Here is a 15063-nt window from a genome sequence, read left to right on the forward strand (position 1 = left end):
TCGGCGTATTCGTCGAAATGCGCAAGTATCGGAGGCGTCTGCAGGCGTCGTTTCAATTCTTCAAATGCTTGAACTTGCGCCGTTTCCCACCTGAATTCGACGTCGGTCTTCGTGAGTTGCGTCAGTGGCTCGGTGATCCGCGAAAATTCATTTATAAAACGTCTGTAATAGGCGCACAAGCCCAGAAATCGGCGTACGGCTTTCTTGTCAGTGGGTGGCGGGAAGGCAGCAATGGCAGCTGTTTTCCGCGGGTCCTGGCGAACTCGAGACTTGCTAATGACATGGCCCAAGAACAAGAGTTCGTCGTACGCGAAGCGGCACTTTTCTGGCTCTGGGTGAGTCCGGAGGTCTTGATTGCTTGAAGTACAGCTTCAAGGCGCCGGAGGTATTCGTCGAAGTTTGAAGCAAACACGACAACGTCATCCAAGTACACAAGGCACGTCTGCCACTTCATTCCAGCGAGCACGGTGTCCATAACACGCTGGAACGTCGCAGGTGCCGAGCAAAGACCAAAGGGCATGACCTCGAACTTGAAGAGGCCATTATTGGAAACATTATTGAAAGAGGCCGTCTGGTGTTATAAAGGCGGTCTTCTCTCGGTCTCTCTCGTCGACTTCGATTTGCCAGTAGCCGGTCTTGAGGTCCATCGAAGAAAAGTACCTCGCGTTGTAAAGTCGATCAAGGGTGTCGTCCATCCGTGGGAGAGGGTACACGTCTTTCGTGATTTTGTTCAGGCGGCGATAATTGACGCAGAAGCTTAGGGTCCCGCTCTTCTTCTTCGCTAACACCACTGGTGACGCCCACGGACTCTTGGAAGGCTGGATGATGTCGTCGCGTAGCATTTCGTCGTCTTGTTTCTTTATGGCCTCGCGCTCTTGCGTCGAAACTCTATACGGGCTCTGGCAGAATGGCCTGGCACTTTCCTCTGTTATGATGCGGTGTTTTGCGACTGGGGTCTGCCGAATTCTTGACGACGACGAAAAGCAAACCTGGTATTGCAGGAGCAGGATTTTGAGCTGTTCTTGCTTATGCTTCGGAAGGCTCGGATTGATGTCGAAAGCTGGCTGGGGAGCTTGGTTCGTCGGAGTAGGCTCGGAAGAATCGGCGAGGGCGAACGCATTGGTAGCTTCCACAATTTCTTCAGTGTAGGCGACCGTCGTGCCTTTGTTCACGTGCTTGTACTCGTTCCTGAAATTCATGAGCACTACTGTTGCTTTCCCTCCACGCAGCTCGACTATTCCTCTTGCGACGCAAATCTCGCGGTTGATCAACAAGTGCTGGACTCCTTCAACGACGCCTTCCAGGTTTGCTGATTTTTGAGTGCCGACGGAAATGATGACGCTGGTGCCAGGGGGGAGGGTGACATGGTCTTCCAGCACATTCAAGGCATGCTTTCCTGGAGGTGTGTGCGATGGTAATGCTTTTTCTGTGGATAGTGTTATCAATTCGGATTTCAGGTCGATATGACTCCACCATGTAAGCTCAAGAAGTCCATACCAAGGATGACGTCTCTCGAGGAAAGTGGTAGCACAATGAAACTCGCGGGAAAAATCCGGTTGTTAATGGTGACTCTCACAGTGCAGATTCCCGCCGGCGTCACTAGGTGTCCTCCAGCAGTCCGAATTTCGGGGCCTTCTTAGGCGGTCTTGACTTTATTCAACTTCAGGGTGAATGGTCCACTGATGACAGAATAGTCGGCTCCGGTGTCGACGAGAGCTGTGACGCTGTGGCCGTCGATGGGAACATCGAGGTCGCTAGTTCGTCGTCTTGCGTTGCAGTTAGGTCGTGGCGTCGGGTAAGAGCTACGTCGGTTTGTTCCACTGCTTCCCCGTTGCATCGTCAGGTCTCCTTTCGGCCGCGCGGTATGGTCGTCAAGGCTCCGTCTAGTTTGCGTCATGTTCTTAAGGTTTCGTTGTGCCGTTGTCGTCGGCGGCGGAGGATCTTCGGCAGTTCGTCGCACAGTAACCGCACCTCCATCGGTTGCTGCCCTTAATTTTCCGAATACGGGCTAGGTGACCGGCCACGGGTTGGGCCAGTGTATGGCCGGCGTTGGGCAGAGGCGTAGCGGCGCGGCGACGGCGATCGGGAAGGTCCAGGGGGGGGGGGTCCACTGCGTTCCTTCCAGATAGTCGGCGATGTCATGTGGCCTTCACCCCGCTGTGGACGAGGAGCGTCAATGGCGAACCCACGCAGTCTCATCTGTCAGTACTGGCAGCGGCGGCAGGTGTGGCTGGCTTCTCCGCAATGGTAGCAGAGTGGACAGTGGTCGGGGGCACGCCAAACGTCGGTCTTCCTCGGACCGTTGCGCCGGCTGACAGTTGAGCGGTATGGCGTCGGTGGCCGCGGCGGCGGTGTCTGGCAACAGAACTGCGGTGGTGCGGCGTCTTCCCGTGGGCGCCGAGGGGGAGCGCTACAACGCGCTGCAGCAGCGTAGGTTATAGCCTCTGGATGAGGCTGCGGTGGTTCGGGAATGCCCAACACTTGCTGGACTTCTTCACGAACAATGTCGGTGATCGAGTCCACTCGAGGCTCTGTTTCCGGAAACATCTTACGCAGCTCTTCACGCACGACCGCTCGGATGGTCTCGCGCAGGTCGTCGGTGCTGAGGGCTTGAACTTCTGCGTAGTCGGTTATTGGTGAGCGGTGGTTGTACTGCCTTGTCCGCATCTCAAGCGCCTTTTCTATTGTTGTGGCTTCTGTAAGGAATTCGTTGACTCTCCTGGGTGGATTGCGAACAAGGCGCGCGCAAACAGTTCTTGCTTGACTCCTCGCATTAGGAACCGGAGCTTCTCCTCAGACATGTCAGGGTCGGCGTGACGGAACAGGCGGATCATTTCTCCTCTGTATATTCAGACGTTCTCGTTTGGGAGCTGTATACGGCTTTCCAGCACGGTTTCGGCCCTTTCCTTGCGCACGACGCTTGCGAAGGTTCCAAGGACGGCGGCGCGAAATAGGCCCCAGGTCGTCAGGGTGGCCTCTCTGTTTTCGAACCAGGTCCTGGCACTATCTTCAAGGGCGAAGTACACGCGGCGAAGTTTCTCGTCACAGTTACAGTTGTTGGATTGAGCAACTCGATCGTATTTTTCCAACCAGATTTGCGGGTCTTCACATGGTGATCCGCGGAAAATCGGCGGCTCCCTGGGCTGATTCATGACGACTCGTTGAGGTGACACAGCAGCCGTCATAGTGCCTGTCGTCTTCATCGTCCTGGTCTTGTTCTTGTCGGGTAGTGATCCGTATTCTGGTGGGAGACCCTGCTGCTTGCGGCCTGCTCGCTGGTCCGCGTTGGCGTCCATGTCCCCTTAACGGTGTGGGCTTGGCTCACGGTTGGAAGGGGGTGTTCGGTACATGGACCGGGAAGCACCTCCACAAGATGTCACGTGGTCGTGACGTCGACGAAGGTAGCAGTCGGCGTGTCCAAGATGAAACTTTTTATTTGGCCGGACTTGTGGCCGGGAAACGAAAAGTCAAACTACAGCAATACACACTGTATCCTGATAGCGGCGAACAAAGCGTCGGCCGTCGATAAACTGCTCATGGCTGGGACGCACCGTCTTTTATACATCACGCATCGAACATTCCAGTCTTATCACTGCTGGTCGCGCAAGCTCTGGAATAATCTAGACTATTCGCGTCCTGCGCACAAATTTATCAAAGTGATCTACTACAATCGCGAAGCTTCTCGAACACTGCGGCGCGGTCATCATCGAGCGTTGCTAACCATCCTTGCTGGTCAAACCCTGAATACATCAAAATAAAACAAGAAGCGGGCGTGGCATTATATATATATATATATATATATATATATATATATATATATATATATATGATGTACGTATGTATGCGTATGTGTACTGTATGTGCACATACAGCACACTCAGAATAAATATACGTAAGGGAGGGCAGAAGCTACATGAACCGAGGTTAAAAATGCAAACAGGCTGTCGAAGATGATGGCGATGCGTGCGTCTGTTATGTCAGTCGCTGGTGGTAATTCTTTTTTTTTTTGTAAAGTTTGCGCAAAAGTCTTCGGTAATTCTTTTATTGTTGGAGCAGACATTGTGCAACAACTGCTTAAAAAGATTGACATTTGGTCGTCAGTACAACGCAGATGTCTGTCCATTCGTAATGACCTGTTCATTTTGCTATCTTATTCGGCACGTCGCAGGAGAGGCCACAATGACAAACCAACAAGCCCAAGTCGACACCCTTCGCAGGAGCAGACATATGGTGAGCTTGACGCAACGTCTACCGCTGCACTTCAGGTTACCAGGTAACCTGACGACTGGACGCCGCCCTCTGACGCTAATGAAATCAGTGTAACTTGTTTCATTCATATGTGATATTCCTTTAGTGAAAGTCCATGCTTCTATTACTGCTGTCTTTGAAATCAAAATTAAAGCCCATCTTTGCACAAACCTGTCTGAGATTAAGGCTGTCGTGGCTGCTAAGTCTCCTGTGAAAGTTTCTCTTATACAGCCTCAAGTATCAATCAAGGAGTAATTTCTACAAACAGTCATCTGAGCTATGCGCAATTTACCAGCGTTATTTAATCTCAGCAGTTGTGTTCAAAACTTGTTCGTCTTCGGCACCTTCTAAACCCCGTTTACCTTAATCTGACGTTAACCATGCAGACCTTTTGAATAATAAGGTAGCATTTCCTGCACCCGCAGTGGACAAATTGTCTCGGCCGGCTTCTAGCTGGTTTCCTCAGCGACGTTCTCGTTACAGAGGCCGTGGACTTATTGCATCACGGAACTGAGCACGTCTGTGCAAAAATAATCACTGGCAAGTTTGCTTTTATGGCTACCTCTACTTGAAGCTAGGAGACTCGTTTAATGTACCGCTGTTCAATGCATGCGACGTTACATAGTGTATTATATGCCACGATTGCAATGCGCATAGCCCAGACATTACACTGTTCGCGGGCACTGGGGGAATCGGCGCACGTGAAGCCTTAATGAGCCAATAAGCCAAACAGACGCATTACAAAAGGTGAGCTGCCGATACCAATGTTCGAATAGGTCATCATCACCACCATCATCACCGGCAGCCTGACTGCGCCCACTGCGGGCAAAAGGCCTCTCCCATGTTCATACCAATCAACCCGGTCCTGTGCTTGCTGCTGCCACGTTATACCCGCAAACTTCTTAATCTCATCTGCCCACCTAACTTTCTGTCTCCCCCTCGCGCGTTTGCCTTCTCTCGAAACCCAGTCTGTTACTCTTAATGACCAGCGCTTATCTTGCCTACGAGCTACATTTATTCTTTTTGATTTCGACTAACATGTCCTAAACACCCGTTTGTTCCCTGATACACTCTGCTCTCTTCCTGTCCCTTAATGTTACACCTATTATTTTCCTTTCCATTGCTCGCTGCGTCGTCCTCAATTTAAGCTGAACCCTATTTGTAAACCTTCAGGGTTCTGCTCCGTAGGTAAGTACCGGTAACATGCAGCTGTTATATACCTTCCTCTTGAGGGATAGTGGTTAACTACCATTCATGATTTCATAATGCCTGGCGAATGTGCTCCACCCCATTCTTATTCTTCTAGTTACTTCAGTGTCATGGTTCAGTGTCATGGTTCAGTGTCATGGTTCGGCGCCGCCGGTAACTACCTGTCCTAAGTAGACATGGGTATTGTCCGCCGGTCGGGTATTCGAATGGATATTGCCCGCCAATCGGTAAACCTTGCAGAGTAGTAAGTAGAAGTTTTATTCGGCATTGAAACTTGTTTAATCGCAGGGCATGACGCTTCCTACCTTGTAGAAGCAAGCCTGAGCACCATTTCCGGCTACGAACACGTCCTGTAAGTTTTCTTTTCAACATAACCCTCATTGGCACCGTTGTATCTCTCATACTGCGCGTTTTGAAACATATCATTGTCACAGTGACGACGGCGATGACAGTGGTATAAAGCTGGCTCATGTTTACTGATTTCATTCCTGTGCCTTTGACGCATGAAGGAAAGTGGCATGCGTGATGCTGCGCCGAGGATCGAGGTTCGATCCCGCCATCACGAAGTTAGTTTAAGCTTTTCTTTTCCTTTTTTTTTCTTTTTTTTTTTAAAGTGTGAGCAATATTACAAGACCGGAGCAGCACCATTAACCACGGTTGGTCCGGGAAAGTCTGAGATGGTTCGAGGATAAAATTTTGCTTTATTATGTCACAAACTTCAAACTTCCGATAAGTTTCGTTTCCTGATAAATAAGCGTAAGTTAAATTAGCTTCAATTATGGAAATCACGTGCCAAAATCACGATATTATCATTACACATGCCGTAGGGGGGGGGGATCTAGAATGATTTTGAACAACTGGGCTTGTCTAACGTGCACTAAAGTCGAAGTACACGGCTGTCCTTTTTTTTACAGCAGAGCTGTTAAACTCGATGTTTGCCGCGTGTCGTAGAAAGAAAATTCTCGTCATCATGAACCGGCACGCGTTCTCTTCGTGCTCTTCTTCCTCTTCTGGTGAGAAGGAGACGAGAACGAGTACAGAAAATTAGAAGGCAAGGGAAGAAAGAGAGAACAAGATAGAATTCGAGAGAACGACTACAAAGAGACAGGGAGAACGAGATAGAAAGAAAGAGAAACGAAAAAATAGAGAGAAAGAAAGGCAATAAAAAGAGAAAAAGGTGTAGACAGAGAGAGAAAGAGATAGACAGAAACAGACACAAAAAAGGTAGGAAAAGGAGAGAAAGCATATCTATGTATAGTACAGTATAGTATAGTGTAGCAAAGGTTGGGAAAGAGACAGGTGAGAGGGCAAAGGCCTAGCCGAGCCAGTACCAGCTGGATGCACCCACCAGCTCCGCTGTGACCCAGCCTTGCGCGACTTAGTGCAAGCAATGTCTTGCGTTGGCGTCACACAGGTCCCACGTTTGATACACATAAGGCGAGCAATCTGCACGTTTGGAACGCCAACGCCACCGAAGGGCTAATTCATCTGTCCGAGCCAGCGAAGCGACAGCGAAACGCTGGCGTGTTGAGTTACACTCAGATCTACGGAAGAGAGAAGAGGAGGCGAAACGCCAGCGCCGCGAGTTAGACGCACCGCGCTCGCAGCAGCAAATCGTAGAAATAAAAACATGGCTGATCCCTCTGTCAGGAGTCGGTATAACATGAAAGTGAAGCGTGTCTTCACAGATGTAGCTGAGCGTTTGTTGTGCATTGTTTCGGCTCAAGGGCGAAGGAATGAATGCTGTGAAGCAACAAACTGTAATGAAGCAACAAACTGTAATGTCACGCGAATAACGGCAAGCAGCTCGAAACTCGCAACGCGCTGCTCGAGCAGGAAGGACGCACAAAAAGAACATACACACGATGAGCGCGAACTAACAACTGTCACAGCTTGACAGTTAAAGCGCGCTGTTCAAACAAAAAGGAGGACGCACGAAACGAACGCCTAAGTATACAGAGAATGAGCGCGAACTAATTGTCACAGTTGTAACTCATTTGTTGTTAGCAGCGCGCACCTTTCGCGAAAGCGACCGCTGCAGTGAGCGAAGTGATCTTCGTGCTCTGTAACTTCAACGCAAACTTTCGGTGAGAGCACAAGACATACAAACCACCCCCATCAGGAGATCAGCGCGCGCGCACGAGCGACCACGCCCTGTGGAGGCGCGCGCGCGTCGCAACGCGCGGGGCGACGACCTTTAACGCGAGCCCTTCGAGTCCTTCGCGCCATCTCCCTAGTGATAACGAAAACACGCTGAAGTGCCACCGATTTCTGAGTACCGTCAACAGTAAATAGTGTATATAAATAGCGCGCCTCTAGTATGCTGAAAACGTGGCGTCTGTGGCTGAATCGGATTGCGCCGCGCTGCGGAGCGAGGGGTCGTAGGTTCGACTCCCGGTAACGCAACTTTTTCGTCTAGCTTTTTCTTTGCCATCTGTTAGTGTTTATTTTACAACAACATGTCTGTGACGGAAATACATCAGTGGAGCCGTGGTGGACCCCGGCATAACACACTTTCGTGTTAAAAATTAAGGCGGCTTCGCGCTTGTGGTACCAAGCCTGAAAGACCAGCGGAGCTGAGTGGCCTTCCTTAGCCTACCAGGCAAGCCTAGCCTAGAGATAGATACTTAAGCCTGGAGATAGCCACATGCAGCTTAGAGAGGGGCAGTTAAGCCAGGGAAAGCCAAGTTGAGACTCTTTCTCTATTTCTGTTTCTCTCTTTCTTCCCTCTCTATTTCTTTCCATCTCTTTCTTTCTGTCTGTTTCTGTCTGTTTCTTTCTGGCTGTCTTTCTTTCTGTCTTTATTTCTATCTTCCTTTTTGTCTTTTTCTCGTGCTCTCGCCCATAGCAACGCAATCATATGCTTCCCATAAAGGCTTGTTCTGTTACAGTGCCTCAGTAGCTGAGCGGTTACGAAGCTAGCCTTCGGACCGTGGGTACCCGGGCTCGTATTCCGCATCTCCAATCAATGTTCTTTAGTGTTATTTATTTCTTTCCCGAGCAGGCTTTGCCGAGCAGAGTTTCCGTTTAACGCTGGCCTCCCTCCTCCTTCCCTGCTCCTTGCCTCAGCACTTCTCGCTTTACTAGGCTTTGCTCTCTGCCACCTGAGGCTCCAACCTCCTTCCCCACCACTCTCCATCACTCTCCTTCGCTCCGCTCTCTCCCTCCACTGTATTCGCTTCCCCTCGCACCTGCTGTGTTCGGTAGTAGGGTTTGTCTAATTCCTGTGGCGTATATCCGCCCGAGTTTTTGCGGATGCCACCGGTCTTACCTCGAGCTTAAACATCTCCGCTGTTAAAAGCAGTGGAAAGGAGAGCATAAGACAGAAGATTTATAATAAAAAAAACTCATATAATCACAACAAAACAATAGAAAATAATATGAAATGTCTCACAATCACACGTTAAGGACCGAAAAGAGCAGATAAGCACAAGACAAGAACACATAAACACAAGGGAAACATCAATGCTCTGCATTTCGGCCAGCTTTCACTTGGGGTGGAACTGCTTGGACTTTTCATTTTCCCATTATTTTGGGCATCATCGAAATGCGGTCGCCGAGGCCAGAAATCAAACCCGCGTCCTTGATCGTACCAGCGCGACGCCTTATCTGCTAAGCTGCCACTTCGGATGAAAGTTGAAGCGAAGGCAAGGTTTAGCTACGGGCTCGCATTTTTATTAAAATCACCTGTGCACACGATTATGGTTTTGATTACGACATCCAACATCTATTCAATCGGAGACATCACATACTAGTGCCCAGCCAATGCTCTAAGGTATATCATACGTATACATATAGTGTCACAAACATTGTAATAATGTCGCTGCGGAAATGTTCGCCCAAAGAGTCAGAGCACCTGCTCACATTTACGAATCGAGACAATATCTGCACGTTGTGCGTAAGAGGAGAAAAGAAGGTACTTGCCTGATATCGTTCACCCGATCAGTAGCTGCATGAATTTCCCTGCAATACACACGATGCCGCTTGCATTACTGACGCCTGATACAGGGATGCATTGTCTCCGCTGTGCTTCTTTTTTTTGTTCTTCTTCTCTTTTTGGCGAGGTGCCTTGGCACTCTTTCGTTCCGTGCCAATACTCACCTTGGAGGGCCGTGTGACATCTATTCTTTGAGGACCTCGCTTGCGAGGTGTACGGCTTGCGCTTCCGCGTTCGCTTCGGCGACTGTTAATCCCGGAAGGACAAAGGCACTTACGGTCTAGTTGCATCGTCTCTGGTCCCAGCTTAAAGCAGAGTAGCGGCAGCCGCCTCTAGCGGCCAAGGGAAGTGCGGCGGAACCTTTGACAAGGGGCGCACCGAATGAAACAAAGGGCGACAGGCGCCCGGAACGCGCACTTCGCGGAAGAGTACCGTTGCAGAAAGAGAGGGGAGAAATAATGACACAGTGTACATTGTCCGCATCCAGATCATTCTGTGCAAGCACGCAGGCGGAATCTCGCTCTTCGAGTGTCGCCCGGCTGAGTGCAGCGGGCGCGAAGGTATTCGCGGAGGAGAGACGGGCATCCGCGTCGCGACTATGCGATGGCCTATACACACGGCTCCTCGAAATATTTTTGTTTTTGTGCGCGGGTTCCTCGATGTTCTGCCCCTCTTCATTTTTTTTCCTTTACCTGCCACTTCTATAGCACATTTCCCATCTGGTCAAGTTTCCGTTTGTGTACATGTTATGATCACAATAATCAGCCTGTTTTGTGTCCACAGCAGGACGAATGGGTCTCTCCCAATGATCTCCAATTTACACTGTCGTGCGCGAGCTGATAACATTTTACGCCGGCAATATTTTTAATTCCGCCCCTACCGAACGCTTTGCCGTCGGCGGTGACGTTTCCCATACGTTGGTAAGAAAGAGCGAATGAATGGGTATACTCATTCATTCGCTCGAAATAGCCATTGGTTATCTGTCCTTCGCATTACGTGACCTCCTCACGTTTATTTCTTTGACAACGAAGTTGTATATATGGCTAGGACATGTCCGTCGTTCGGCGGCTAAATCGTGTATGCCAAAGAAAGCGGGCGAACCCTGCTACTCACCGCTGGTCCGTTGAAAATGAAGAAGGGAACACACAGGGGGCAAACGCCAATAAAAATTGTGCACGAAACGCCAAGCGCATGCGGCAAGTCAGACAATACCGTGCATGTCGTGAAACGGAGAATGTGGCCAAAAGACGCAAACTGCTCACGTAGCTTCTCAGGACCGTGCACGAAACGCAAAGCGCACGCGGCAAGCCGGACAAGTCGACACATGTCGCAGCAAAAAAGGACGCGTGTTGCTCAAATGGGAAACTTTAGAGGAGCGTATACTAAATTCAAAAGGGACTTTCTGCAGAGACATTTGGGATTTAATTGCAGTGTGTGTGATCAGCTATGGTTCGAAATTATGTGTCACCTCTGTGCGCGTACTAAACAGCTTCACAGGTCATCCACTTTCAAAATGCGGAATGGCGCCTAAATTTTTTCTCTTAATTTCGACCAGTATACTGCACACCCTTCTTTGTTTTCTAATCCAAATTGCCGTCTTTGTCCTAATGTAACGCCTATCATTTTCCATTCTCTAACACGATGCGTGGTTCTTAACTTCTCGAGTTTCTGTGCTTTCCTCCGAGTTTCTGCTCAATATCTTAGAAGCGGCAAGATGCAATGGTGGTACACTTTCCACTCTATAGTGGACAGCGGCAGGTAGCCGGTCATGAATTATAATGGCCCATTGTATGTGTACCAGCCCATCTTTACTTAAGAAGACTTCATTCATTAACTCATGAAAATGAGTGAATAAGATGAGATGTCACGGGGTCGTGACGTCGACGAAGGCAGCAGTCGGCGTGTCTAATATTGAACTCTTTATTGGCCGAACTTGTGGCCGGAAAACGGAAACTCAAACTACAGCAATACACACTCTACACTGATAGCGGCGAACATAGCGTCGGCCGTCGATAAACTGATCTGCAGCAAGGCGCGTCGGCATTTATACATGCGGCATCGAACATTCGAGTCTTATTGCTCGTGGCCGCGTTAGATCCAGAACAATCTCAGCTGTTCGCGTTTTCGCGCTCAAGCCTATAAAAAGATTCTAACATAATCTGGAAGGTTCCCAGACATTAGGGCACGGCTTGCGCAAAGCAGCGGCTACGAGTGCGACGGACTAGTTACATGAGAATAACAAAAGAATCGCGCGTTGCAATTTACAGAAGGTCCCAAAGCTCTAGGCTGTAAGGGGACCTCCTTATTCTTCGGTGAATTTGCTTGTCATAAGTAGAGCGAGAGAGAGAGAAGGAAGGCAGGGACGTTAACCAGATGCTAGTGTCCGGTATGCTACCCTGTTGGGGATTAGGGGTTTGAAAGAGAGAGATAAAAAAATAATAAGAACAAAAACATGGTCACACACACACACACGAGATCGTTCCTCTCAGAGTCGTTCAAACAGTCTAGTAGATCGCAGGAAGCCCAGTAGCGCTTGTACGGCCTTCTGCGACGTGAAGTTTGGACGATGGCGTAATATTCTTTCTTCCGACAGAGGCTGGTCATCTAGTTTGTTGAGTGCATTACAAAGCGACTGTCTTTGTGTGCTATACTCCGGGCAGTCGCACCAAATGTGTCGAATCGTTTCTTCATCTCCGCAGTGTACGCAGGCGGCGGTGTCGGCCATCCCTATAGTGGAACGCATACGCACGGGTAAACGCAACGCCCAATTACAGCAGTCTGCAGAGAACGGTAGCGTCACCTCGTCGGAGTCTTGATGGAAGTCGAAGGCTTAACGTTGGATCAAGAGAGCGTAATCGTGTATGCGTGAAATACGGCTCATTCAACTGTGACATGGAGCATTGACGAGCGAGCATGCGGAGCTTCCTATAGCAGCGTCTGTCCTACACTCTAAATACGGTAACCTTTCCAATGCGCACATTTTCACATTTTTGTGCACCTATAATTTAAAAGTTACATCAATGTTACTTTTACATTCGTAACCTTTCTAACGGTTACAACTGCAAAGGTTACCTTTTGTTTATATAGGTTACACGCCTTTCTTTAGGAATGTAACCTTCGCAAAGGTATACAGCATTGAGAAATACATAGGTTACTTGTAAAACGTCCTTTATTAGAATGTCTTTGGTGCTTGCTCAAGGACACAAAAGGCAACTCTCCTAGACTGTGATTTGACCCGTACGAATATTATCTAATCAGGAAACGGGTATACACAACCAAGACGAACAAAAATGCCAATGGGGTATTCGAAAACGCTCACGTCTATAGATAGTTCAATAACACTGAAGACAGACACATGTATACTCAAGAGTACCGCCACTTCCTGAGTCTTTGCTGTAGCAAAGAAAACCTACGCTATATAAATGATGCACATATATATGGCCGAGGTACTATAACCCCGGAATAGTTTTCATATGTAGTGAACAGGTGCCTCAGCAAATATCTATCACAGTAAGCGTGGTGTATATGTCTATTATGGGCACTCTACAACCTTAGCTCGAATTATATTTGAGTTTGCAGGCTGAAAAGAGGAAACAGGATCCACATGCAGTTCAATAACGCGAATATCCCACATGACATTTCAATCCGACAACATCTTGTTCACAACAGATTACTCCTTGCGTTGCCAAAAAAAAAATACTCAGTATAGTTTCAGTACAACATACAAGGAAACAAAAACGGCACAATGATGTCAAACAATGTGTCAAGACAGCTTAACTGTATGTGAAACATATTGAACATACAGGTGGTATAAAAATCGGACAGCTGCAATACTGTGACTACATTTATTCGCATTTCTTGAGAAACATTAAACTAACCACACGTTCACAGCTCAAAAATTAGGCTATAAGCAAAGACAACACAAATACCATCAAAGCCTGCAGCCAAGTACACAATCAAAGGAAGAGCGTCACCACTGTAAATATGTGGGCTAAACTGCATGTACGTCAAATTCACACACCTGAAGTTTTCGCTGCGAAACCTCAGGAAATGTAGCTCAAATCGCCTAGAGTGTATGAACAAATCGCCGCACCATAAATGCTACAATATAGCATTCTTACACCTCGAATCACCTCGGGATAACGGGATCAATTTGAAACTAACTGCACTATAGGGTTGTCAACATTCACTGCAACACATGAAACAAATATACTATACTTCAGAAAAAAAGGGCACTGAAGCCCTCTGTAGAGAACACACCTCAGCATCTCAGGAAGTAAGTTATCTCAACACATTGGTTTCGCGAGCTTAGCACAGGTTCTTCATTTTCAAAAGCAGAAGATTCTTCAGGTGGTTTGTGAGCCGTCCACGAGGCACTGCTGTGTCCGGCAGGGCAAACTTCTGCAGCAGGACAAGGACTGGAGAGAATGCTGATGGGGGTGCTCAAGGTGTTTGATGTAGTACGTCAGAAGGCAGAAAATCAGGGCCCGCTCTGCATTTCCGTTACAGATCCAGATGACTTGTTCAGCGCTTCCAGCATACACGCAAGTGTGCTCAGGGCAGGTGCACACGTCAGGTGCAGTCAGTGATTTGTAGGTCATCAGACAGTTCAATCTCTGGGATATCACCGCGGAGCCATGAGGAAACAGCATGGCGAAAGTTTTCACCAGTCAAGTGAGATTTATTAAAAAAAAACAAGATTTTGGAGCATTCACATATTACTCTGACATCGAAAATTAATTTAAAATTGTGAGAAAGCACTTGATGCAACAGTAACATAGGTGTATGCATAGTGATCATTCCAGAAACCTCGTTGACGAGTGTGTTCCTTTAATGGCCTTGCAAGTGCTTGACCATGTCGATGAATGTACATTCATGTAGTTCATTGCATGAAAAGGCTTCCCGGCACTGCTCTCAGCTTTCTCTCCAGGTCACCAATGTTGCGTTTAAACCGGAGCTCGACTTCGATGCAAAGCTGGGGAAAAGTAGGTAAGGTGAAAGAAAAGTGATCATTAATATTAACTACAGAATCAAACTTATTTTCGGATGTCACTCATGCTATCATGACTTAAACAATATAATATTACTTTCAACCATTTAATGGCAATTAATCACTGCACAAATGCAGTGGAATAGAAAATGTTAATTTTGGAGCAGTTTGGAGCACCTAAATATGCATTTCGGAGCACTTCGGAGCAACTACACGCACACTGCTAAAGACGTTTAAGAGATTTTGAACACTTAGATTGACAAGCATAATTCCAAATAGAACTGGCATGCTCTAAAGCAATACTCCTGTGACTGTAAGTACAAAAAACAAAAAACGGTAACGAATTTGTTTCTTCTCAGATGAAATGACAACAACCAACCTGTCCAGAAAGCTCGCACTTTCTTTTTAATTGAGGAAAGGGGTCGAGACCTCGGTTTCTATATCTCTTGAATTTTCTCATTCACTACTGCTAGCTTGGCCACATTATTTTTTAGCTTTGGCGTATAAAAATAAAACCAACCGTTTTCCTATATAGAATTCCTGCTGCATAAATAACACGCTTTGTTTTTCTAGTAAGCTAATAAATGAGTGAGGTTCTGTTGTGCTGAATGCCAAAGAGGCCCTCTGTTCTACAACAATCTATTTGCACAGAAAATTTTACTGTACAGTTTTTCTTCAG

Source organism: Rhipicephalus sanguineus, chromosome 1 (assembly GCF_013339695.2).
Source record: "Rhipicephalus sanguineus isolate Rsan-2018 chromosome 1, BIME_Rsan_1.4, whole genome shotgun sequence".
Lineage (NCBI taxonomy): Eukaryota > Metazoa > Arthropoda > Arachnida > Ixodida > Ixodidae > Rhipicephalus > Rhipicephalus sanguineus.